This window comes from Cupressus sempervirens, chromosome 10, assembly GCF_028749045.1.
Source record: "Cupressus sempervirens isolate cs-2001-9-10 chromosome 10, ASM2874904v1, whole genome shotgun sequence".
Taxonomy (NCBI): domain Eukaryota; kingdom Viridiplantae; phylum Streptophyta; class Pinopsida; order Cupressales; family Cupressaceae; genus Cupressus; species Cupressus sempervirens.
In genome coordinates this window covers 279,271,924-279,298,905 of record NC_143127.1, presented here as the reverse complement: position 1 = coordinate 279,298,905, position 26,982 = coordinate 279,271,924, and the positions used below count along the sequence as shown (strand labels likewise).

The window sequence follows — 26,982 nt, the reverse complement described above, 5'->3', positions numbered from 1 at the left end:
ATTTAAAATGCTATGAATAATATTATAAATTATATATATATATATATATATATATATATTAGACACTTTAGAATTAAAACAAGACTTAAATGAAAAAGTAAAATTAAATTTATTTTTAATCTTTATATTATAGCATTTTGTAAAATGGTTGACATCAAATTAAAGCTTAAAAATAATTAAAACATGGAAATAACCAAAAAAAAATCTTTAGAACTTTATAAATAAAACAAAAATCTTAAGATTTATGAAAACTAATTTTTTTTTTTTCTAAATTATAACTTAAAACAAAAATTTAAAGGAAAGATACATGAATGCTCCAACAAAATATTATTAAAATAATATTTTAATCTCTTTTTTAACAATTTAGATTAGGTTTAGTTTTTTACATTCTATGACCATATTATTGTCACATTGTAGCACCTTTCAACTTGCATTTCTTCTATAAGTAATTTTTGGCTCGCCTTTACTATAAACAAATGAAATGTAGCAAACTAAAATATAAATTCACACAAAAAGTGGATTTTGATTTGAATATGAGCTTTGTTTGATTGTGAATTCAATAAAAATTCTTAATTCACACAAAAAGTGGATTTTGATTTGAATATGAGTTTTGTACATATTCATGCAAAAATTGGTTTTGATTGTGAATTCAATAAAAATTCTTACAAGAATTAGTTCTTTTTATTTTGATGTGCACTCTATATGAAAGAAGAAATTATGTTTAAATCATAATTAAAAATATTAGTATAACAGAATCTTAAAACAAAATTAATTTTTAAATGTTTTATAATTACTTTGTTTAATTTCTATTCAATAATAATTTGATTCACAATTTTATAATGCATCATTTAAATACTAATTTTACATTATCTATTTTTATTAACTAAACAATACTGAAATAATACTTATAAATAAATTTTCAATAAAAAAATTTATTATCATTTAAAAAAAAATTAATTATTTCTAAAAGAATAATAATTATTTTTAAATCTTTTAATATTTTTTTTCTTTAGAAATGATTCTAAATATTTAAAAAAAACAATATTATCCATAATTTTTACACATAAATCTAAATTTATGAAAGCAAAGTATATATCTTAAGCCAATAAAAATATTTTGGGCAATGGCTATACAGGCACGAATTCCATCATGCACAGGAAGGAAACACTTAGTCATTTTTTCATTGAACTTTTAAATGATAGTGCATAAAATACCAAATTACCAATATTTTGCAGGGCAATTACTGGCTGACAGATCTGACTGTACTGTCAGCATGGGACATCACAGTGCGGGCAGCAGGAGTAAACTTGCCCGGCTCGGTGCAAATATGTTGCACCGTAGCCGGTGTCATCGATGGACGGGGAGGGGAAGTCTATGCGGGAGGCATAGAATACACCACCTTATATAGCTTTGCCACACTACCAGTGAGTGATATCTACGCCTCTCGACTTCCCTGCACATTTTCTGTTGTCAGTTCATAATTGGACAGTAGTACTATTTCACTTATTCATGCTTTAAGTTTTTGTAGCTGAACGGAGTAGCTCTTCTTCCATTCTGAGATCTTTTATTGCTTTTTGTTGGAGACTCAATTTTTAGAATGTCGATAATTTGATGGCCTTAGAACCAAGAGTTTGAGTCACCCCAATCTCAATATTTGTATTTAATAATTTTAAAATATATTAATTGTTACAAAATACTTAATTTATATAAAAGTTATTAAAAATATATTTTATTTATTAAACATTCATGTTAAATTTTCAATTCTATTAATTGTACATATTCAATTTTTATTTAATTTGTTGGTTCTATATTCCATTACAATTAGGATCTAAAAAGACAAAAGAGAAGTGGAAACTTAATGTTTTGAAAATATTTTTTATTTTTATTTAATAAACCAATACAAATATTTAAAATATTATTTCAAAATATATTAAAGCATATGATAAATAATAACTAATATTTTTTTTTTGTATTATCATTTAAGATAATTGTAAAATTATATCTTTTAAAATTTGTAATATAACAAATAATAAAAAGATTTAAATTCTAACTACTAAAAAAATAAATTGAAATTGAGAGACTATTCATCATCACATAAAATTTAAATTTTATTTCAATCATATAATACTATTTTTGTTTGCTTTCAGTGTATATTCATTTAATCCTTAATTTCAAAATAATTTTTTCAATTTTACAAAAAAAAATATTGGCAAGATATAAGATTTTTCATTAGTAAAATATTGTTCTCTATTTTAATTTTTAATTTTCTTTTTTAGATTATGTATTATATTATAATTTCAAAAACATTTAACAATTAAAATCAAATTATATTAAAATGCAATCATATTATTTTTTATGTTCATCAAAAAAATGTAGTTTCTTCAATTTTGAAAGACTTTATAAATTTTAATATTATAATTTTAAATAATTTTAAATTTTAAAATTTTTTGAGATGAAAATGGAAGAACTTATTAACACTCAACTCTTGTATCCATTTATAATATAAGAGGGTTGTGTATTCAAATTAGATTCAATAAAACCTTGACCTTACACACTTAAAAATTGAATCCATCTTGATTAGCAAAGTAAGTTGGCATATTTGAATTCTTTTCATTTTTGAAAGGCAGGGACTCTAGCTCAATCAGAGCTCTTGTTTATATTCCTCCTGAAATGAGCAACACTCAGCTTGTTTAGTGCAATTCGCCCTATAGAAGTTTTATAATCATAAAATACATCTTTCTATTTTAAAAAATCTATCTCCATAACTTTCTTCTATTTCTTTCTGGGCCATCCTTAAACATCACATAATAAGGAAGAAATTAGATTTATAAAAATAAATCAACATTGACTATTTAATACTTTCAACTCAAGCCTTATAATAAGCGAATCATATTTCTAATAGAAAAAAAAACATTCAATCACAAACATATAAACTTAACAATTTCAAATTTTATTTATCCTTTATTAAAAAAATCATATTATAATGGTGACCTTCTCAGAGCAATGGCCAAATTAAGACGAGGGATAAAAATACTAAAACTTGGGGTAGACTAGTTAGAGAACGAAATGCACAGACCATCTTTTTGCATTTTTTTTGGGACTAAACTATGATCTCTTAACTTAGTGATTGTCTTAGCGTGATTACATGGATATTCATTTAGGGCCCATTTGGCAATGGGAATACAGCTAGAATAGGCAACTATATATTCTTGAAATCTTTGAATTCTCCATTTAAATGCAACAACTAAGAATTAGGAATAGGCATACAATAGGAATACATATTCCATTTATGCCAAAAAAATGAGTATCTCAATTCCACCTAAATAGGTGCAATTTGAATACTTATTCCTATTCCACTTTTTTACTTTGTTAAAAAAATAAAAAAATTAGGTCTGTGATTGTGCCCCTTATTTTCCTCAATATTGGCACTCAAGCTTCCATGATTGCTTCCATGATTTCTCAAGCTAGTTGTCTAACATACATTTTACAGATGAACAATGCAGGTTCAACTTCTGAGCAGGTGGGAGTAAGAAGTGTATGAAATAGAGGAATAAATTTTTAATCAAGTATATATATCTTCATATTTCTCATTTTTCATTGCAGGGTTCTATTTCATTGTTTGGTTGAGGAACCCTACGACGTAGGAACCCTTAAAAAACTCAAATTTGTTACTCTGTGTTGAAACTAGGGATGTTTCACATATAGGTGGCTTGCTTGTGGAGCTTGTGAGGGTTTTGAAGTCAATATTCTTCACAACAACCTTTTATTCCAATAGTGTAAGTTTAAAACAACATTTTTGTTTATTTAAGTAACATTTCTTCATTCTACCTTAGGGTTTCGTTCATTGTATCATTACTATTTGAAAGACAAATTAATATTTTTTTGGTCTTTCTAGTAGCCTTTCACATAAATAAATAGTTTGCTTGTCTAGAAATAGTAATTGAGCTTTTTCGACTTTGGTTTTTTTTCAAGCTCCATTTTTTGAATTTTCTTGTTTTGGCTTGTGAATTTTGGTGAGTATTAGATTCTTCTATTTGGAATGTTGTTTTCACATTTGGAAAGTTGTAATATATATCTAAAAGTCTTGCAACAAGTGGTTGTTGAGGGGAAGAAGATCAGTTCGTTGGAACATAAATAATGAAATACGTCCTTGTGCTCTCTTCTTAGAGGATCAATGATTAAAGCACTCAATTTCTGATAGTTCCTTTTGGTCAACATGGGTCTAACTCCATGAGGACATGTGAAACAAAATTTCTCCATTGGATCAATGTATGTATACACCCCCCAAAATGCAAAATTAATCAATCAACCCCCCCCTAATATATGATATGGCACTTAGTGCGATAACCACATGCCAATAGGGCCTATTTTTGAAAGTAGTATTTCTGTCCATAGAACTTATAATGTGATTGCGGATCTGAAAAGTAGACAAAAAAATGCACTTTCACAAAAATGGAACTTGATTTGGAGTCCAAATGAGCCTGTACCAAGCATTTGAATTGGCAAAAATTGGGATTTGCAATTTGTAGAAAATTTCAGGAATAGAGATCTCAAACAACCTACACCAATGTGTAGATCATGAAATTCTACCCAAAAGCAAAAAAAATTGCTCGCTAAAAGGAGTCCATGTGTGGGAGATATTGATGTTTGAAAATCGCGACAGTAATTATTTTTCCTGAATCGCTATCATCGCACCTCCAAAAATAAAACGACTCTAGATTTCACCTTAGATTTCTGATTTTGATGAATTTTTTTTTGATTTGGGGGTTTTTTGACCTTCTAAATGTGATGCAAATATCTTATTCGCACAAGAAGCTTCAATCTTCACCTACAAAAATCCCTCCTACTAGCTTGATGGCCAAAAAATTTCCAAAAAATAATGCAGATCAGAAAAAAATTGTAGAGATGCAGATGAAGAAAAATGTAGATCTAAAAATTAAATGTACACATCTAAAATGATCATACCAATTTCACAAATCAGGCCTTTGGGTTTCCAGTTTGTAAAAAAACTATTGCCCAACATAGGAAAATTTATAGTCAATCCACCGAATCGACATTCCAGATGCAATGGCAAGGTCTGCTTTGGCTCTAGATGCTCCCAATGTCTACAGATACTCTGGATCTGGGTCAAGGTGCTGAAGAAAGAATAGTCTTGAATGGCTGTGTGAAGAGAATCTCCCCAAGCTTTGATACCATGTAAAAAAATTCCTTATAGAAAAATCACCCAAGATCAAGGAACTCAAGCACAAGCACAATAGTAGACCAAAAGAGTATGATCAATATGAGAATGAATTATCTCAAGAATGTACATATAGAGTCCTAGGAGAGCCTATATATAAAGGCCTCTAAGATGCATCTAGAACAATTCTAGAAAGAACTAGGAGATAAGCATGACAACTAAGCACACGTCCTCCATTGTGCATGAATATACATGCATCAATGAGAGTACAAGTATGACAAGACGTCTCATGTATAGAGATGTTGTAGACACCTTGTGCTCAAATAAAGTGCTAACTTCTATGTTGTAGACACCATGTGCATAATTAGAGTGCTAACTAATAAATAATAAAATAATGCATTAACGTAAGTAAACTTAAGTAAGTGTAAATAGTGAATACTTATTTACACCATTAGTTTGATCTTCATCAATTGAGACAACAAAGTCCACAACCTTGGCTACAACTTTGATTTTGTCAAACTTGGACATCTCATTAACTCTAGTGTATGGATAGTCTTTTTCTTTTTGTAGTCCACCCACTTTCAAGGCATACTCATTGGCAGTTGACATAGGCCCACAATTGCAACCTGAGTCAAAGTCATCTAGCTCTGAAGGATCACAATGCCAATTCCAAAGGGAAAATCTAAATTAACTATCATAGTTTATTTTTAAGATAAAATTTTGAAAATATCAACTACTTTACAAGAGAAATATACCTCATGATCACAATCTACAAACAATTGCTGACTGAGTCTAACCAACTTTCTAGGATTCAAGAAATTGTCTCATGTGTGCTAAATGAACCCACAAAATCCATAAATGTATAATTCACCTTGCACATTAGTGTAATAGTGATGGTAGCTTAATAGTTCCTGGCCTTTAAAGGTCTATATCTGTTGTCCTTGGTCTTGAAAATTTTACTTTTATCATCCTAAGCACTAAAGGAAATTAAACTAGCATATTTATAGAATTTCTTAGATGTTTGAAAGTGAAAAAAAATAGATCATATATTCTCGCTAAAGCTAACCTAAAAATAAAAAAAATATATCATACTTCCATCATTCTTGGCATAATGAGTATATGAACACAAATATGTTGGTCCTGTAAAATTAGAAATTAGTGTAAAGGATAGTCTTTCCCATTATACAATGACAACAAAGAATAGTGAATCATAAAAAAAATAAAAAATTAAAAGCTTTAAGCTTTTGTTATGTTTTGTGTAGATGATAATTTTAATAGTTTTGGATCTTAGTTTTTTAATGAGGCTTGAAGTTTTCAAATAAACTAGATGGAAGTTACAATGTAGAAAATGTAATAATAGAGTAGAATTTGCACTACTAACCTGTAATAGTCCAAATTTGGTTCAAAAGTAGTGGCATTTAGAAGAACATAATTGCCAGCTATCAAGAACATCACATTAAAACTGGAGCTTCAAGCACACACTTAATTTTATATAAGGTATGAGTAGTCCATAAATATCAATTTCCACATTTCTTGACTATCTTATTTCATCAAAAGTAAATTCAAGCTTCCCTCTATTTGCATACCTTAGACAACGACTTAATGGACACTCAAAATCCTTGATAACTAATAGTGACAAGGTTCAGGAGGCATCTTAACTCACAAACTATGAAACTATAAAGATTTTATATATTCTCTCCTACCTATCTCCCGATGTATCCAAAAATTTCATTTCTGGATAGATTATAAGTTCTAATGACTCTAGATGTATCTTAAGCTCATGAAAAACATTGTTCAAATTATAAGAAACTATTATTCATAGTCCTTGCATAAATTCAAGTCATTACAGAGGATCTCATGTATCTATAATTACTTTTGATAATACAAAGAGTTAGACATTCTCATTTAGTATTATGAATTATTCTACATTGAAACCCTTACCAAAAACCTATTTCTAGCACTCATATTGATGGATGAAAACTATTTGATTTAGTAAATATTAGAGGGAAAAATCACCTTTGATTTTCAATGTTAGAATAAAAAATAACTTTTCATTAGGCCATTAAGATATTAGCTAAGAAATTCCTTGCCACAAAAAAATCATGTTATCACCATGATGTGGTTCGATTTGGCCTAGAAACCTTCATTTTGCTAGAAGCAAACAAAATTTGGGATTGATTTTGCATCATATTTTTCAAAACTATGTTGTTTGTAGAGGAGAGAAACCCCTTCACACATAGGGTAGGAGGGTAAGGGAAAATTTATCCCTATATTTTTGCGCCTTCTCTGTAAGCTTCACTTTGCATTGTATGCTAGTGTCTCCACCTTTTGTCTTGGTGCTACTACATATCAATTAAATATTAGGTTAGTTCCTTCATTCATTTAAGTTTAATTATACAAACTTTCACTTCTTTTTTAAAGATTAGAGACAATGGAAATTGTTGGGTTTTTGCACATTTTTTGGGTGTTTGTTACAAGATTTTGTATTTTGAGAGTAGCAAGGGAAATAAGGGATGCTAAAACAAGGCACACAAACTACTTGACATATTGTCTTGCATAAACATGATCTTGAGGAATGCTATAATTTTAAGGTATACAGGGTATGGTGTTTTGGAATAGGCTTCAATATTATTCAATGAAATGCCTTAGCCAAATGCCATCTCATAGATTACAAAGATTGTCGGTTATGCAAAGAGGCTCTAAATTATTTTCATTGATTTTCCATCACATTTATAAATTAACATGCAGTATAGGAATTGGGGCCAAAAGATTGGTAAATCACAAAGCTTTTCCCTATTATACGAGTTTGGAAACACTTCACAAAAATCTTTCAACAATAGCATAATTTGGTAATGAGGTTACATAGAACTTGCAATGTCAAACTTAGTAAGGTCAAGTTCACAAAATGAATAAAATATTGCAGACATCTATTATATTAAAGGGGTCCATGCAAAAATTATATTATAGTGCTTCAATAGCTATTATAAATTGAAATTCAAATGCTTAAAATCATGACGATTGTGATGGTTTATTAATGCAGACTTGATACATGTAAGATATATTAAGGAGTCATTCTTTCATCCCTTGATAGAGGATGGGTTGATAGTTGGAATTGAATTCACCCCATGGGACTAGTTTCTAGTCCAAATCTCTATAAATGATGATCATTTATAAGTATGTAGATCAATTATATGTAACTCTAGAGCTCTTGAAAAAAAATTGGATGTCAAAAAGATTAACTGCTTTGATACATTGAAGAAAGATGTTAAATAATTGGTTGAAATTCTCTTCATGGGGCTTGAGAAAGAACAAGAAGCTTCAATTAGTGCCCTTACCATTTGAAAATCATGGCAGGGCAGCAACCATTGCAAATGTTGAAAATAATCTTACAGAATCCTTATGCAAGATTTTATCAACTTTTTGTTCTTTTTAATCAATGGAGTGTGCATAACAACTTTTTTGTGTATTTTTAAGAACTCCAGCATAAAGACTACACCTATGGCCTATAACTATTTTGATTTTCTTACAGAACACCTGGATACATATCACACTACAGTTCAAAAAATAAGAGGTGCACTTGATGAGTTGTTGGATGATAAACAATAGGAAGAATGCATCATATCTTGTGGTGTTGTATGTGTTACCTCTTGTTCAATTAGTGGCTACTAAAAATTATCTATTAGTTCTATGATCAAGCTGGCAAAGGACCAACCACTTTGCAAGATTGACATAAGGTGTTGTCATTAATTATTCTTTGAAATCTATTCAAGTTGTTCCTTATGCTATTTGTGCTTTATTTTAGATATATATCTGATCCTAACAAATATAAACAACATTTTAAAGTGTACAACTTCTTCCAAACTAGTTAAGCCTCTTTCCATAGTTTTAACTCACCTAAAATTTAGTACATGGGAATAGAGTAGTGTATTCAAAACTATTTTTGAGCCATTTGATTGCTCTGTATTTGGCATTCGTGCATCGGTTGATAGCCACCAAAAAGAAATAGTTATGTATATTTTCATTTGTATCTTATTTGTAAGGTTCAAACGTGAATGAAGTGTATGACCTTTGTCCAAAGTGACATGTAGTCAACATACTTGTATTAATAAAATATGATAAACACCCTCTTGATATGTTTTGATGGGCATACACATATGATTTTATAAAGCTTCTAAATTTGCATAGGCAAGATGAAACTAGAAATGGTTGTGTAATTTGGTATTGTTATAGTTGGCACTCTCATGTTTATCATTTTGTTAAATAACTAACATGTTCTCAATCAACTTAATTTTTCCCTTAAATTTGCATGTCATATTTGATATGGAAATTATTTGATATACCATTGGGCTCCTTGATACATATCAATAGCTTGACTAGCTTACACTTTTAGAGGTACTTCTTAGGATAACGTTTCTTCAAGGTGACTTATCGAGAAAGGTGCATGCCTTGGTCATATTTTCCACTTTTTATGCATGTTTTCTATTTTACAAAGCTCATCCTTTGTTACACTAGAGAGGGTATTGATAAAGTCTTACAATATTCTTTCCAAATAATTTTCTACAATTCTTTCAAGGATTACATACTATGAAATGTCTTGTCTTGAAGCATTATGTTAAACTATTACAGTGCAGTGACAATGATTCATAGTTTGTGCATGATCTTGTGCTTTCTCTATTCATCACCACCCTTTTGTCTGAAATTTGAAAACATTTAGATCATTTCATCTCCCACTATGCCTGCTCATTCCCTTTTCACAAAATCCAATTTCCTGTTAACATGTCCAACTAAAATTTATGCGTAACTGGAAGCATTCTCCAAGCTTTGATATAACATGCACACTACTTCTAGAATATTCTACAATCTCCAACATTTGATGGAGTTATTGCCAAAACTTCAATAACTATCATACAAGCTAGGTAGTATTGGAATGGGTAACCTCTTGATAGAAATATCACAAATATTTGCATGTTTAAGATCTTTCTTCTTGTAATGTGTCTTTGATTATTTCTTTTAAAATGGAAATCATATTTAGATTTATCTTCAAATGAACAATAAAAGAACTAGTTTCATTCCTCTTTTAAGCAGAATAAATATATTTATTTGGTGGTATTTCAGACCTTATTAATCAGCTATGGGAAGCCAATCTATTTGATGAGCTTGAGCAATGGATTTTCAATTCTAGAATATGCTTTTAATACGTACACATATCCTCTAAATGAGTTTATGATTCTCTAAATTTAAAAGCTTGTTGCTTGATATAGGCTAGACTACACAAAATGCTTCAAATGCCTGGAGATTATTTATAGGCTATGTGTTGGAGCTTGGAATGAATATAAAAAATACCATGCTAAAATAAGTTAAATGTCTTTTCTAGACTAAACTATTGACACTTAAACCCCATGCATTTTCTTCCAATGTAGCCACCTCGTGGTGAAGTCAACTTTCCATATGCTACTCGCCTGAATATAATATCACATCATTCATATCTACACCAAGCATGAAGCAATTGACCAAGGAAAAATGTTCAAATGCCTCCAAATGTGCAACAAGCTCAAATGACAAGCTGCTTAAACTCCATGCCAACACAAGAATGAAAGTTTACACAACTTAGTCAAAAATTCATCACAAAAGCCATAAAATCATATATGCACATTAACAAATGAAGTGTCTAGCTATGTACAAGGACCAAATTATCCTCCTTTTGCTATTAATTCTATCCTAACATTTATTTTTTGGTCATAGGAATGATATTGTAGACCTTCAATTTTAGTTAGAATAAATTTTCTTAGAAGAGTGATAATGGTTATCACATCAATGCTATGACTTATTCCTTTGATGAAGGGTAGTAGTCCCCCCCATGTATTATTGTCTCTTTTGTAGAGTATAATAATTGTTTGTAAGACCAAAGACTTAAGGTAGTAAATTTGAATTTATTACCAATGACTCCCAGTCTGATAAAAAACATTCATAGGAAATTTTATTAACAAGTTCTTTTCCAAATTTATCAGAACAACCTTAGTGATATTAAACCAGGTCCCCATTACAAAGATTATATCTTTACCCCATTTTACAATTATTTTCAATTTTTCTAATTTCATATGCATGAGTACACAAACTTGGAGGTTCTCAATATTTCAAACTTGTAATAATACCTAAATAAGCTCTTCAAATACATATTAACTCGATCCAAGATCAAAATTTAAGGGCCACAAATCATTACCTGTGTAGACCAAAATACTTAGATATTGAATATAGATGCCTCTACATATTTTATCTAGATTATTTAACTATCCAAGTAAATAAGCACACCTTGGAGAACTCGTCATCAATACTTAGATATTGAACTTAGATGCCTCTACATATTTCATCTAGATTATTTAACTATCCAAGTAAATAAGCACACCTTGGAGAACTTGTCATCAATACTTAGATATTGAATTTAGATGCCTCTACATATTTCATCTAGATTATTTAACTATCCAAGTAAATAAGCACACCTTGGAGAACTCATCATCAAGTAGTTGATGATTGCACGATGTTCTAGTGAAAGCTTCAATAAAACTTGTTGCAAGGTGATCCCGTAAATTGATAATCCAATCACAGACATATGCAGGTAGAATATGAAGCATCAATCCATAAAATGCACTAGCAAGAGTAGTCATCTTATCTATATCAATTATCCATAATGCCTCCATAGAAAAATATAAAGAACTTATAGCAACAAAGCATTTTGGTGTAGATGCAGGACCATTTTCCTTAATTGTTGTTACAATATATTTCTTTGAGCTAGATGGTGAGATTTTCTTAGTTGGTATGTGTTAAAATAGGCAATCTAACAATGTTGAAATACTTCCTTAATCTTGTGCATATTGTACTATATATTCTCTTGCTTGTGATAATGAAGGTACACCTTGAAGACAAGTCGTAAATAATGACTGTGCCAATACGTATTGTACCTACATAAATATAAAACACATAAGATACATGGGCTACAACTCTATTTCTTTTCTTAAAACAAAGGAGTCTCAATGTATATAAAACCATCCCTATAGTTGAAGTTTCATTAATTTGGTGAGAAAATAGTGTGCCATATTACCCCAATAAGCTGAGTAAAATTACTACCAAGAAGATCAGTCGAAGATATCCCAAGGACACAAGAAAGCTCCTCTCTAATTCAAGAGGATTCATCTAATGATGAATGCATGTGTGTAATTTAACTAGCCTCTTCATTTTTTATGATGTTTTTCCTAACTGGGCACTGAGAACTCCTTTTGTTACTTCAAGTGGTTCAATTGAATCACTTGAAAGAAAATGATATGCTACCAATTGCAAAGTTTGAATAAGATCAACTAAAAAAAGAATATCATATAGAGCACTTATCGTTCCTTTACTTAGCCCCCACAACTCAGTTGCATGAACTGCTACTTCCTTCGCTCAAGATGGAACATCAATCACACCATTGGCTACACATTCCCAAAAATGAGTGTAAGATTAACGTGATAATTCTATGTAATGGCTCCATCTTTCTTTCCCACAAAAGAACTTGATGTGATTGACTCAGCTATGCTTGTTGCAAAGAACATATGAAGTATATTTTAAAATGCTTGTACTTATGATTTTCTCCAATTTATGAGATTTGAGGAGTTCAATCCTTCTCCATCTAAATTGTGAAGTCCACCAAATAGAGAGAAAATGAAGACAACCATTTGAGTAAGTTCCATAGAACTAATCTTTGAAATTTGAACCACATTTTCTATACTTTTTAGTGTACCATCAATTTCTAAATTGGTATGAGGATCAATTGTCTTCATGACATCATTAACACCCTCTACCAAATCTTCCATCAAGCTAATGACTACATCTAGCCACTTTGTAGCTAAGCAAGCACAAATGCACAATCATCATCTCTAAATTTTTGCCAGTAATACATAGAAACTACCATTAATTTAGTTAGGCATAATTCTATGGTTGGTTCCCAGTAAGTAACTACATCTAATGATGTTTCCAATGAATCTTGATGCTCAACTATATGTGTATGATATTTAGATATAGTTTTATGAGCTTGCTTTTGAAACAAACCCAAACGAAATTTTCTTTTCTCGTTACTTATGTTAGCCAAAGATATTGTGGTTAGCGTAGACACTCCTCCCACACGATGGACTGGAAATCAAGACACTGCCATGTTTACCCAATCTTCCACATCTACAAGACAAACACATTGATAATTAAGATAATACAAAATATAAGCTTGATACGATTATGAAAAATAGTTATAGCTGCAATTTTCAAAAATCACTAATAGGCCCTAATTTCATAAATGGAACCACAAAAAAATCAAAGTTTTTTTATATGGAGATGTTTATATTTACCTGATTGACCCTTCTGGCATGAAATGATATGTTGTATAGAAATAGCTCTCTCTAACCACTGGCATACAACCTATTCAATGTTGCTTTCATCCTTTCCAGCCATGGGAAAAACTTTGTTGCAATTCTCCAACTCCACAATTCTCTTCCACACTACTAGAATAAGGAAATTTAATGTATGAGGTCAAAGTTTTACATAAGTATTAGTATATGTGCTCAAAAACTCCTTCAAGATATGATATTGTAGTACTCTTGAAGCATCTCTACTGTTCTAGATGCTACAATCCTTGAACAACACTATCAACAACATTATTAAAGCACATAAGAATGGTTCCTCAATTTTATCTACTTCTTCTTCACAGGTAACCCAAAGATTTGGTGGGTAGAATATAATTGAAATATTGTATTTCAATGCACCTAAAAACAAAGCATCAATAATAGAATTCACCATCATCCATTTAGGATATTTAGGCCCCCTTTAGCACATTCACATAAGAATGGAAAAAGTAATTGTGTGGCACTACCTCCAAGCCACCTCCAAGTTATACCAACCAAATTCTACAATAAGGTTTTTTGTTATGTAAATCTGATTGCTCATGTGTGACATTGTGATTTGAGAGGATTTTGTCACTAAACCAATAAATAATTTATCTTTACCAACAATGGAACCAATCCTCTCTATGAACATTACAAACCTTGTATGCAAAGCTTTCTATAATAATGTTCACAAAATCCATTAGTAGATAATCTAGACTCAAACTGAGAAGCAGTAACAATTATCTAGTTCTAGAATTTGTAAATCTAAAATTGTGGTTTATTGAGTAGATAACTCCTCAATAGATAGCAAATGTTTTACAAGACACTAATAAACTTATGTTAAATAAAGTTTGACTAAACCACCTAAGCTGATCATAGAAGAGAGTACTACTATTTCCATGCAAGTTAGCCATAGAGCTACTAAAGCTATAACATCTTTCATAGACCCCTATGACAAAAAATATTATTTCAATGATGAAAAATCAATCACATAGGTGCACCAAGTTGAATATTATCGTTAGAACTTATCATCAATTAATGGTTACAAGAAAAATACAATTTTTTTTAATGAAATGGAAGTATGTATTCCTCACCCACACAAAAAAATTATACTACTAGAAGCATCCTTTCTTGCTCATCTAATGGTACACAAACTAATCAAGTATTCCCTTTGAAACAAACCTGTAGATTATCATTCCTTAGAGAGTACTGAAAAAAAGTAGATGCAAGATAAGGAAGGAAATAAAAATTTGATCAATAATAGAGAAACAAAACTCCTTGTGTTATAAGTACAATATCTCCTTGTTCAAGCCTAATTGAAAACCATGTAGTTTAGATTTCAGTTTCTGAAAAAAATTTAAGCAATTACCATGCCAAGAGTTGTAATCTACAATGGCTGCATGGGAGAAACTTATGATGTCATCAAAATGGATTTTCCAAAACTGAAATTAATTATCATTACAACCAAATTTTTTTTTAAAAAAGCAATATTAAATCAAATAGATTAAATCTTTAAAAAAAAATTAAAACAAACGTATCTTTGCATTTATGTAGCAAATAAATTTAAACTAAATCACTCTAAAGTAAATAATATTAATGTCACTCAGCTGCGCATTCCACCTTTGGAGCTTTTTAGTTTATCTATGTGCTATGCGAATCTGGCAATGAGGGTCTGTCAACTGATTCAATCTGTAGCATCGTTTTCTCTAACCAAACTTCCATGAAAACATGGGTCTCTTTAAATATTTTGTCCTTGTGGACTTTCTTTGTAATGCTGCAACTACTTTTTCCACACATGATATGAGATTCATTTTTAATATACTCTTTTAATGATAGGCTACGTGTCATTTAGAACAATCATCTCACTGTTACAATATTATTTCCATTAACATGCTGGAAACTTTGAAAATGGATTGCGCTCTATCATGCTGGAGACGACCGATGTAGCTGTGCTGGGTATCTGCATGCTGGGTAATAGATCAATTCTCTTTAGTAGATGCTTGCCTTCAACTTTTGTAATGACTGGAATGATGCATAACTGCCTGTTAAATATGATATTCTCTATGCATCTTTCATTATTCCGGCTTTGATCTGATGTTTTTATCTAGCCTGTGCTCAATTTTATTTATAGCCTTTGAAACTTGCAAATATTAAACATCCAATTCGCTTCAACACTCTCATTGTATTGGTGATGCTGAAATATGCAACTTGTTGTTAACTGTGATTACGTACCACTTTTGCGCTGATGAGGTTTCTAAGTGATGCTGCTTTTGTGATCTGTCACTACCCCTTCTCGGCTGACAGTTTTTGTATATAAACTTTTGATTTTAACTTCTCATGGTTATAACTGATTGGGTATCAGCTCTTCTTGCATTAAAATCTTTACATGTCCAATGAATTCAATGGAGTCTTAACTGTAATTGTATAGTGACTTTGACTTTGAGTCCACTGTTTTTTGAAGGTTTAACAAGTATCATGTACTTTGTATTTGTATGTATAATTTGAGAAGATATGGTCCATTTTTTTTGTAAAATTGTTATGCTCTGTAATACTTCATCCAAATACTTTCAAGGTATGTCCTTGCATTACTATGGTTTTCCATACATGCTGCTTATGAAAAGATGTACCTCCTTTTATATATATGTAGCTGTTGCGGTTGCCTTGCGAAACAGAGAATAGTGCAACATTTCAGCATTAATAATCAAATTAGCAAATGCTTCCTTATCTTTCTGTTGTAGCTTTTCATGGTCCATTTAAATAATTCAACTTCTTGATGCAAGTATTTGATCTTTTATTTTGAAGCATGTTCAAATGTGTAAAGATGGTACACTATTTGATTTGGACCATTAATGCCTTCTTGTGACCCTGCTGTGACAAATTCTTGACATGATAATTTATGTTTGATTTGTATGCTCTGCTGATATGAAATAGAAAAGTATACAATATTCTCCATATTAGTTGTATGTTAAGTCATAGAACTGTTAGAATAATCACCATCACCATCACTATCACCATCACCCCCCAGTGCAGGAGCACCACAATAAATGTTCATGAAATGTAATGGAAAGACTAATTTTTAAGTCTTGTGAATCCTTAGGATTGTTTAGGAATATTGGCTATTTCATTGGACCCATTTGTGAGACCTAGTTCCAAGATTGGTGTACTATAAGCCCTTGGTCAACTATGGTCAAAGGTGTCAAATAGCATATAATCTTAGGATAGATTACTTTTTCATGTTTCAACTTGTTTTTCTCCATATTGGATTAGTTAGAAACCAATTTGGTTAACTTAGGCAAAAATGCACTATAATTGCAAAGTTGCTAAAAGTTTTCATGCAACTTTTTAGCAACTCTTTGCTAAATGTTGTAAATTCAACCCCAATAGTTATATATGGTTCAAATAGTTATTATAACCATTAGGAAGGGCTACATTTGTAGCCCTTTTAGGTGGGTGGTAGGCAAAGATATGTAATTTTGCCTTCAAATCAATAAAACTATGAAATTTTCCTATAAAATCTACTGCTAAAACATGTTGTACGGACACCCTGTGACATATAAGTATAGATATATGATATGGCTGGATATGTTGGTGAATCATATTTCTGTTGCACTTGGAATGAGGTTCTAATTTTCTCTACAACTCAAGATATTCCCATTTTACTAACTATTGTCCCCATTTTGTGCTATTACCTTGGGTTTCATATATTCTCTCCCATATTATGAGATTCCACCATGGGAAATTAATGGCCTTGGGTGGAATCCAAGTTAGGGCAATGTATTTTATGTTCCTTTTGGTTTTAGGTCAAAATATGTAGGATGGAGAGAGAAACTTGATGCCCTATGCATGCAAGATCTATGTGCATGCTAGAGATTAGTAGAAACATCTCCCATAACTCGCTACAGAGAAGGTTTCAAGGCTTGAAAATTGGTGTGTAATCATCTTACATGATCCCCCTCATGTTCCAATTTTAGGATTGAAGTTTTGCTCAAGGAATATGGTACTTCCTTTGTTAATGGAGGCTTAATTGCCTACATTCCTAAGTGAGCCTTTAAAAACTCAATTGTTGCATACTTCTCTTGAGATCCCAATGTTTGAGATCCTAATGTTTTAGTATATTGTATTAACCCCAAAAGGGTATCCAAATCAATGATTCTTTTCTTTGGGTTGTGAGGAGATGTTTGTGATTTTCCATGTTCAAGGCTACAAGCCTAGTCTTGAGTTTGTGAAGCAACTAGCCAATGAAAGTTGCATAGGTTGAATCTAATGTTGGATTCATGTTAGTTTGGACCTAAATAGACCCTTTACATGCCTTGAAGTCACCCCTAGTCCTTATTTGTGTTTGGGATTTTTTGTGTCAAATAAGCCTTGTGATGCCCTTAAGAGCAACTAGTGATTAGTTGTCTTTGTGATAGGTTTTCCTTGTGATTGGGGATTCCTAGGAGTGGTTGGGCTATGATAACTATTACCATCTTAACAAGCACTTGTGATAGGTATTTTGGAGCTGATTGGCTTAACAAGGGCGCTCATTGTTCCTTAACCTTCAGTGAAGAGGATTCTAGGAATCTTGTCCATTCTCACTACTTGGTTCCATTGCATCACCCCCACCCCCACCCCCTGCCCACCTCCATCTAAACCTGTTAACAAGGAGGCTCCACCTGTACAACATGCAATGCCTGACCTTTTGGTAAATCTTGGGAACTATGGTATTGGGCACTAGATTATTTTGTCCTTGTAATAAATTTCATTACAATAAAGAACTTATATAGGAAGAGGATGGTATATACCATAAGGAAACTTGGATTGTATATTTTAACCTAATGTTAGTTCATATAATGGGTTTATGCGATTTGTAGGTCTAAAGAATGCTTAAGTAACTATTAAATAACTCTTTTTAGTGTCTAGCATATAGGACTTGGATAACACTATCCTTGATCCTCCAGCATGTGAAGGAAGGAATGCACTAGCCCTTTCTATTGTTCCTCCTACAGGTAAGTTGTTCGTATGGTTCATATTAAATTAAACATACCGATGTATTTTTGTTAAGGGTATTTTGACATTGGAGCTCCTTCAAATTGCAAACATTGCTTCAAATGGAAATTTAAATAGTGCTTTAGATTTGTCAAATGAGGCCACTAGTTTGGACTTAGCTCTGGTTACCACTTCAATTTCTAGTCCGAGTGTCCAAGTAGAAAGAAAACTGGTAATGTCAGCTTTCCTTATTATTGGTTTTTGTAGTTTCTTGGATGGAGATAACACTTAACCTTTTATTTGATTGATTTTTGTTATGGGTATGTGTAGGATCATGGTCAACCAAACTATGCTCTTAAGTGGCAATAAAAAATTGGAAAATTAGGGTTATGTCAACTTGATGTGCAATTTTCTACTTGTTATTAACTTTATATCAAAAAGTTGATAGAAAAGAATCTCTAGAAAATTGAATCTAGTTTCTAAACTACTAGGACTTATCTCAAAAAAATAAAAATTGATTGGTCAAAATTTTGAATTTTAATGCAATATTACAAAAATTTCAGAACAAAAATAAGAAGTAGACATATGTCTGACCACCTTAACCAAAATCAAATGATAATACTTTTTAATAATATTCTAGATATAAGTAGTACACATATTTTTGGGTATTTTTATTCTAAATAAATATTAATTAATTAATTTTTTACTTTATTATTTTTGGAATAAAAAAACTCTCATGTTTGATCACCTTAACTAATTCAAAACTCTGCAAAATTCAAACTTTCATTTTTTTTTACTTATTGTACGATTGATATTCTATTGAAAAATGACAATAATTTTCAAAGGAAGTTAACCTAGGCAAAGAAAACTATTGATTTGATTTCAAAAGGGATGGAAAACTAGAAATTTATAGCTCAAATCAATGACCACAAGATTTTTGCAATCAACAAGTCCGATTACTATAGTGTTGGTCAAATTTTTAGAGGAGAGAGTTAGTGATTTTATTTTAATTAAATTTTTGACCTTAGCAAAAATAGTCCTAGACTATTTTTTGAGGAATTCTTATGAAAAAAAACTCAAAAAGCATCCTCAGCTCTGGCAAAAAATCGTGTTTGGAGCTTCTTCAATCCCATGCACAACAAGCTAAGATTGTACAACTGCCCTATCACTCCAGGAAAATCATTATCTTCCAATATGTTGGTATCATAGAACAATGTGGGAGCAGAGAAACCTTAACTCCACAAACTTTTCAATGTTTTTAAGTAATCCATAGGAGAACAAGACTACTTTGCTTTTGGCTTGTTGGAATAAGCAATTAGATTTTGGATTTATTTTCTTGATTTGTTTAAATAAAAAATGATATATATTTGTTTGTATGATAACATATGTAAATTTTGGTAGCTTAAAGTGGTATTTAATTGTTCGTATGACCACAAAGGTTAAGTTTTGTACCCCTTAGATTTCATGGAATTCTGATTAAAATTTTAAGTATTTATTTGTTCAAATGACCATAAGTAAATTTCAATCACTTAGATTTCACTCTTTCATCCAGGAATGGCCCACAAATAATGCATTTAATTCAAGAGGAATAATTAAAATCCCTAATTTAAGCTTCTAAAAAATAGTCATACTCAACCCCCTCACTACTAGTACAATTTAGCTACAAAACTAGAGTATAAAAATAAAAAGAGAGACACCTTGTATACAAATGAACACTAGCAAGGATGTTTACATAAGACAAAGTTGAAACCATAGAATCAATTTTCTAATTAGAAGATACCAAGCTTGTTGTTGAATCCATGTCAAGCAACATGTCATCATCAACACACTATTTCACATAAAAAATGCCAAATGAAATTCTTTATAAAGAAAAAAAAGTGGATTGGTAAGGAAAAATAAATTACATAGCTCTATTGAAGATAAATGTTTTTAAAAATGAGCTAAAGGGATCCACTCTCTCTACATATGTCAAACTAGTGGGTTGGTTTCTACCAAAATGTGGAATCATAGACTAGGCACATACACTATTTGACACAATGTTGACAATCTTCCATAGGCCAAAAAAGATCTCATATAAACTTGAAGAACTAATGTTTAGTTATATGAGACAAATACTTTAGGATAGGCAATTTGTAAATTCATTGGGACAAAAGTTTAGAATAAAAACTGACATACTAGTTGGAAACTAACTATTAATAATTATTTATAATATGTGAAAATAACTCTTAATTTTTAGATGTTACATTTATAATGATGAGGCCATATACACCCTACATCTATCATATCAAAGATGACTTGGAGAAAAATAGAATTGAATTCCTTCTTTGAATGCTTTCTCACCAACTGACTACTGACTATCATTTATGAAGTCTTTGACCGATGTTTCAATTTCAATAGTTGTGCATTTTCAATTGTGACTTTTTTAGTCCTCTCACTTTGTACATGGGCACTAACTCCTTATCATCATTACATATAACATATAAGATGAAGGATTATTTGTAGTATTTTGCGACTAAAGCAAATAAATAGATGGTGAATTTAATACAATGAGAAAAGGTTCAGGGCTTGTTGAGGAAAATTATATATAACTATAGCTCTAATCTATAGCATTATCTGCAAATTTCTATGACACAATTGCCTTGGACATCATAACCTATTATAATTGACTTAAAAACACTAAAACACACTAAATACTCATCCTAGTATGATCTCTCCACAAAGTCTCACATTTATCAACATAAAGTTAAGAATAAGTAGGAAGTTTTTGTACCAACCTATAATCTCACTTTGCTATTATTGTTCTCTATAGTTATTAGGCATAGTATTGGCTATTAGTAACAACGATTTTTTCAGAGGAAAATATAACTTTTAATTTTCTTATGTTGTGGAGCAATGTGGACATTTTTCTCCATAATTAATTACATTGTGTTTCTTTATGTGATTATGGTTGTGACCTTTCGGTATCATGTTTCATTCTAGAGTCTGGAATTCTTTGCACATCAATAGTTTTTTGGGGAATTGTATTCGGAAGAGAAATATTTAGCGAAGTGAGTTATGCAATGAGACACGTGTCCTCGCCAAGTCATTTTTTTATATTTGAAATTTAGGTCAACCATTCAAGAATTGTATTTATTACGCTTGTTTAACAATAATTAATAACATGGAGACTCTACCAATTAAAAGATGCATTTAAGTTAATGATTGGATCGAGAGGTGTCGAAGGGAAGGTAGGCATACTTCCATGTATATGTTGCATAGACATAAATTAGATAGCAAGAATAAAAGACATACATAAAAAGACTTGATATATCTACCTTTAATATATCTTTGGGATACCTATTGCACATCAAAATGTCATTGCTAACTACTTTAATGAATAACTGATACAGTTCTACTGTCCAATTGTGAACTGACAAGTCCAACTGCCGGCCTACAAGTAAAGACATCACTCGATGGTAGATGTGGTAACACTTAGACTTGGAAAACACCTCTTGACTCAGAGAAAAACTATCTCGCCCATTCATTTCTTGCTTGTGAGCGTGCCTTGGTTTTAATATATACCATTCAATTGTCTTGCTTCTGCCTCCTTCTTTGTCATTCAATTGCTTTATCATCGTTTTAAGTGGGAGAGAGGCTTGTAGTTGTACAGAATTCAATATTTCTAACTCATTAATTTATTATTATTATTATTATAGTATTCAATCTTTCTACACTTTTATTCTATATATTAACATTAAATAATTCTTATGTAAATAAAAATATGAAATGATTCTCATGTAATTTTTAAAAATATTGATTTAAATATAGACATCCTGTTTACATAACAGGACTAAAATTTACCAACCTGAATTTAAGATGGTAAAAATGAAATCATCAATTTTATGGGGAACCTGTTTACATGACAAAACTAAAATTTAACATCCTACATAAAATTAAGACGTGAGAAATGAAAGAAACAACAATTTTATGAAATCTTAAACATAATGACTCATTAGTGTTGGCATCCTTATTCCTAGAATTCTAAAGCATCCATCAAAATGAAATTGATGAATCTGTTAGGAAAATAAATATGTATACATACAACTATGATGTTATAGTAATTCCACTTTACTGGAGTTTGCAAGTTTTTGTTTCCCTCTCATAGCACATTGGAAACATGTTCAAAACAAATAATAATTTGTTACAACATAGCCTTATTACTTTGTGTATATAATGGAAATGTTATTACATTCAATGTGTCTAGCTTTTTCCATATTTCAAATAGAATTAAATAATATGAACAATAATTTTATATTTTATAATCATTTTTATTTATTAATTTTAAATTTATCATTTATCTAATGTTATTTTTTTAATAAATGTTATGATTTTAATAAATGATTCAGTTTGAATAAGGTACACACATATTTTCATGCACACATCTATTCACTTATATATCTATCAATTTATCTACATTGTCGCAATATCTCTGATGTTATTCTTATCCATCTAATCAAATACAAATTTTTTAAACAAAGTGAAGATGATGTAATTAAAAAATAGTCTATTATCTATCTTTAAAATTGATCTATTTAATGTTATATTTAATTTTAGTCTATAATAAGATATAAATATTTAATATCTTAATAATAACAACTATTTGTTAGTTATATTTAATTAACTTTAATAAAATAAAATTTTGGAAAAGATTTTTAATATGAAAATTAATGGACCAGTTCTTTGTTCAGATCTATGGTTGTGAATAGTAAAGAATGGAGCAATTGAATACAAATGATATTTGAATATTTATTTTCCAAAAGTTTAAGGTGATTGTTTGAAACAATTGAGAATCTATCCAAACACAAATGTGGGAAAAAAGAAAAGAGTCAGGTAGAACAAATTAATCAAAATTAAGATAGATTAAATTTCTATTAAAAAGAGGCTAGAATATGTAGAGAAAGTCAATTCATTTATTGTATCATTAATAATATCGACAGGAAATCAAGTAGATGATTAACTATATATATGCATATAGTACATATTTTTCTTACTATGGGATTTTTGGATAAAACGTAGTAAATTGTTTGAACATTATAGACGATGGGAATATATCAAATTTTAAAAATACTTGTTATTAGAGTAAAACAAGTTTTAAAGGGACCTTGAAAACTCTTTAGGAAAAAAAATTGCCATAAAAAAAAAAAGCCACACATAGATTAACAATTGGCCAACCAAAAAATTAAAAAGTATATCAAAAGAGACCAAAGATGGTCCACAGGACTACTGAAGATTTGTTAGCATTTTTTAGCCTCTACATTTTTGTGAATAACTCCTTTGTTAATGTTCAAAACATCATGAACTATGTGTCCTTGTTTAGTCTTACCTTTATCATAGTTGTGAGTTCTAGTTGGTGGACTGAGAATTAGCTTCAAGCCAATATCATGTTGATCCGCACCAACACTTTTAACCTTATCCTCCATAAAAGAAAAGAAAAAACTTAAATTTCCTATTTTTCAAACCTTTTATGGCCTACACCTTTTCATTCATGTTTTATAGACCATTAACTATGTTATTGTACATTATCACTCTCTTAATAACAACAAAGTTGATCTCTTCATACACCTTACCAATAGTCTCTTCCAATAATCTAATCTCTCCATGATTTTTTTTCATAGTTTTGACATCATTGGGGATGACATCATGGATAAGCAAAAGCATCTTTGTAGTATTACCCAAACTAGGATTCTTATTAATATTGCTATGTCCCATATCCATATTGTTATGAATGAATTTGTCAAAGGTTCTATAATAATATGGTAATATATTAGTATTAAATTTAAAATATATATAATAATTTATATCTTTGATTTAAATCTAATGCACAATAATGAATGCCTAAAGATATATATCTTAAAATTGGTGAAACTTGTTGCTAAGTGACAAAGGGAGCAAGATGGAATGAAAGAAGACACAATAAAAAGATTATTTCTGAATAGATAGGTAAATATAGATTGATGGGGTGATATTTCTTAAATAATAATAATAATATTTTGCAACTAAAGCCAACACAATACCACTTAGTTATTAGGGAAGGAAAAAGCATCTACCTATTAGTATGGTTTAATTTTATACTTAGAATGCACTATTTAAGCTTATTTCATGTATGATAGTTTCTCTCGATAATACACTACAATATGTTGACCTTTTTCCTAATGGTATGTTGATTTAATTTGCAGGTTTCTAACATACTAAAATCTAAAAATGCTCATCTACAACCCTATCAACTATGAACATTACACTATCTGCCACCAACCTACAATAGCTTCCCAACCATCTATTGCCAACTCTTTCCAACGTTTACAATGTGCAAGGGTAACCACATTTGCACATGAACCTTTTCTACAATGTGAAACTGTTGAATGTACTATGCATGGAAAGCTATTAAAAGAACATATCCCAGAAGTAGGATTGATACCATTTGAGAACTACAGACAAAACATGTCATCAGTTTTCTACCTTATGCAACATTTCAAGATACATGGTACATTTTCACATGCATTGGATAGTGACATAATTTTAGTTGAAAAGACTCCAAAAAGTGTAAGCTCAAGATCCCTTTACTTTTCTATACTGAACAATCTATCGATTGTGCACTTCACTATAATTTTCACTCTAATATACTCATTTGTTTTACATTTCATCTATTAGCTAGAGGAATTCTCAGCTGACTATAAACTAACATATGCTAAGATCTGCATATACTCGTCAATAGTATTTTCTTTATATACTACTATAATCAACATGTTGAAGAAAAGTTGATGTATATATCTTACTAATTTTTTCTTTTACATTTAGAATGAACATCAATAGACATGAATTTCTTCTGAATGAGTTACTATCTACATCTTGACTCTATGAGCTTTAACTTGTCTGCCTTTTCTCTTTGCTAAACTATCTCGTGCTGGAAATATTCAAGACTATGCTAGGTTACTAAGAGGGGAGGGGTGAATTAGTAATCTCTAAAAACTTTATCTATTTCAACATTTAATAGCAATCTACCAATTATCATTTAGTTCATCATATCTGATCAAATTTCATGCATAAGAAACTAAAAACATATGACATTCATAACACTTGAACACATTGATTTGGTGACCTAGAAACCTTCCAAATAGAAACTAAAATTGGGGGGGGGGGAGGGATGATGCACAAAAAACTTCAATACTGAGCATAAAGTTTACCTATTAATGCTTACATTAACCACTTATGATGATCTACCCTGTTAGTCACAACTAGGACTGCTAGGTCCACCTTGTTATAGGTTTTACAAACACACAATGAAGTATGCACTCGATAAAGAGATTTAAGAAAGACTATTAAGTCTACCTTGTTAAAGGATTTAGACTGGTTCACTTGTTAGGATGAAATAATAGATCTCTGACTTACAACTAAATTGCTGATAGAGATTCCTTGAAGTGCTAATCACTTTTCTATGATGGATATGTCTTTGTTGCTCCTTTACTGATATGGCCTTACAATACACTATTTATCTATTGCTTGTTCACATTCACATTCTTACACACTTGTGTTCATGTATTCCACACACTCGAATATGATACAATATATTAAATATTCTTGGTAAATAGATTTTGTTCTTTTTTATTATGACCCTTGAATACCAAAATTTGGAACAATATCTAGTTACAAATAGTTGAAAAGCCACTTATGGGTAGACTGGCTTTTCTTTGAATTGATAGGTACAGCTCCCTATGATAGATTTGTGATGAATTATGTTTTATTCCTAAAGCTAGCATGGGGTATGTTGTTGACCCAAGAAAAGAAGAGGTAAAACCAAGCCAAACCTAAACATGATCTAGCTCAGGCAAATAAGGATTTCTAAAGATTTGATTAAGTTCATGAACCCACACATCTTATGAATTCACAAAGCTTAACAACATAATAACTAATACTGAACTTAGTTAATTTCAATCTGAACTACAGTTAGTTAAAGGGAAAATTTCTTAAGGAATTTTTCTTTGAACATGCAATGACACTACCTATCATATCCATTCACTGCTCTAAAATAGGGGAGTGAAACTTTGTTCCTTCCTTGTTCCAATCCAGACAAAAGAGAAAGCATAAAACTACAATTAATAGAAATGGAACAAAAAATAGTTGATACAAAATACCATTCAATTGTCTCTGCAACATCAAGTACTTCACACCAAAAATTAACACCTTTTATTAATCTTTCAATTTCATACATATAGAATTTTGAGATGACTGTTACAATAGAAGTTCAATCAGTTCATCTCCTCAAAAATGACAAATGGAAAGACACTAGTTTTTCATATTACAACAGTTACACAAGAAAGCGAAAAAGGGGCAAAATGTGAGTCACTTCAAGACTTCTTCCCCTGTTTTTCTTTTTCTCTATATGCCTTAGTAGCAACT

The 26,982-nt window shown here is 30.6% G+C and overlaps 1 pseudogene; it reads right to left on the bottom strand.

The window, feature by feature from the left end:
* Positions 1–11,646: 11,646 nt before the first annotated feature.
* Positions 11,647–26,982, bottom strand: part of LOC149533734 (E3 ubiquitin-protein ligase listerin-like) — an 89,656-nt pseudogene continuing 74,320 nt past the window's right edge.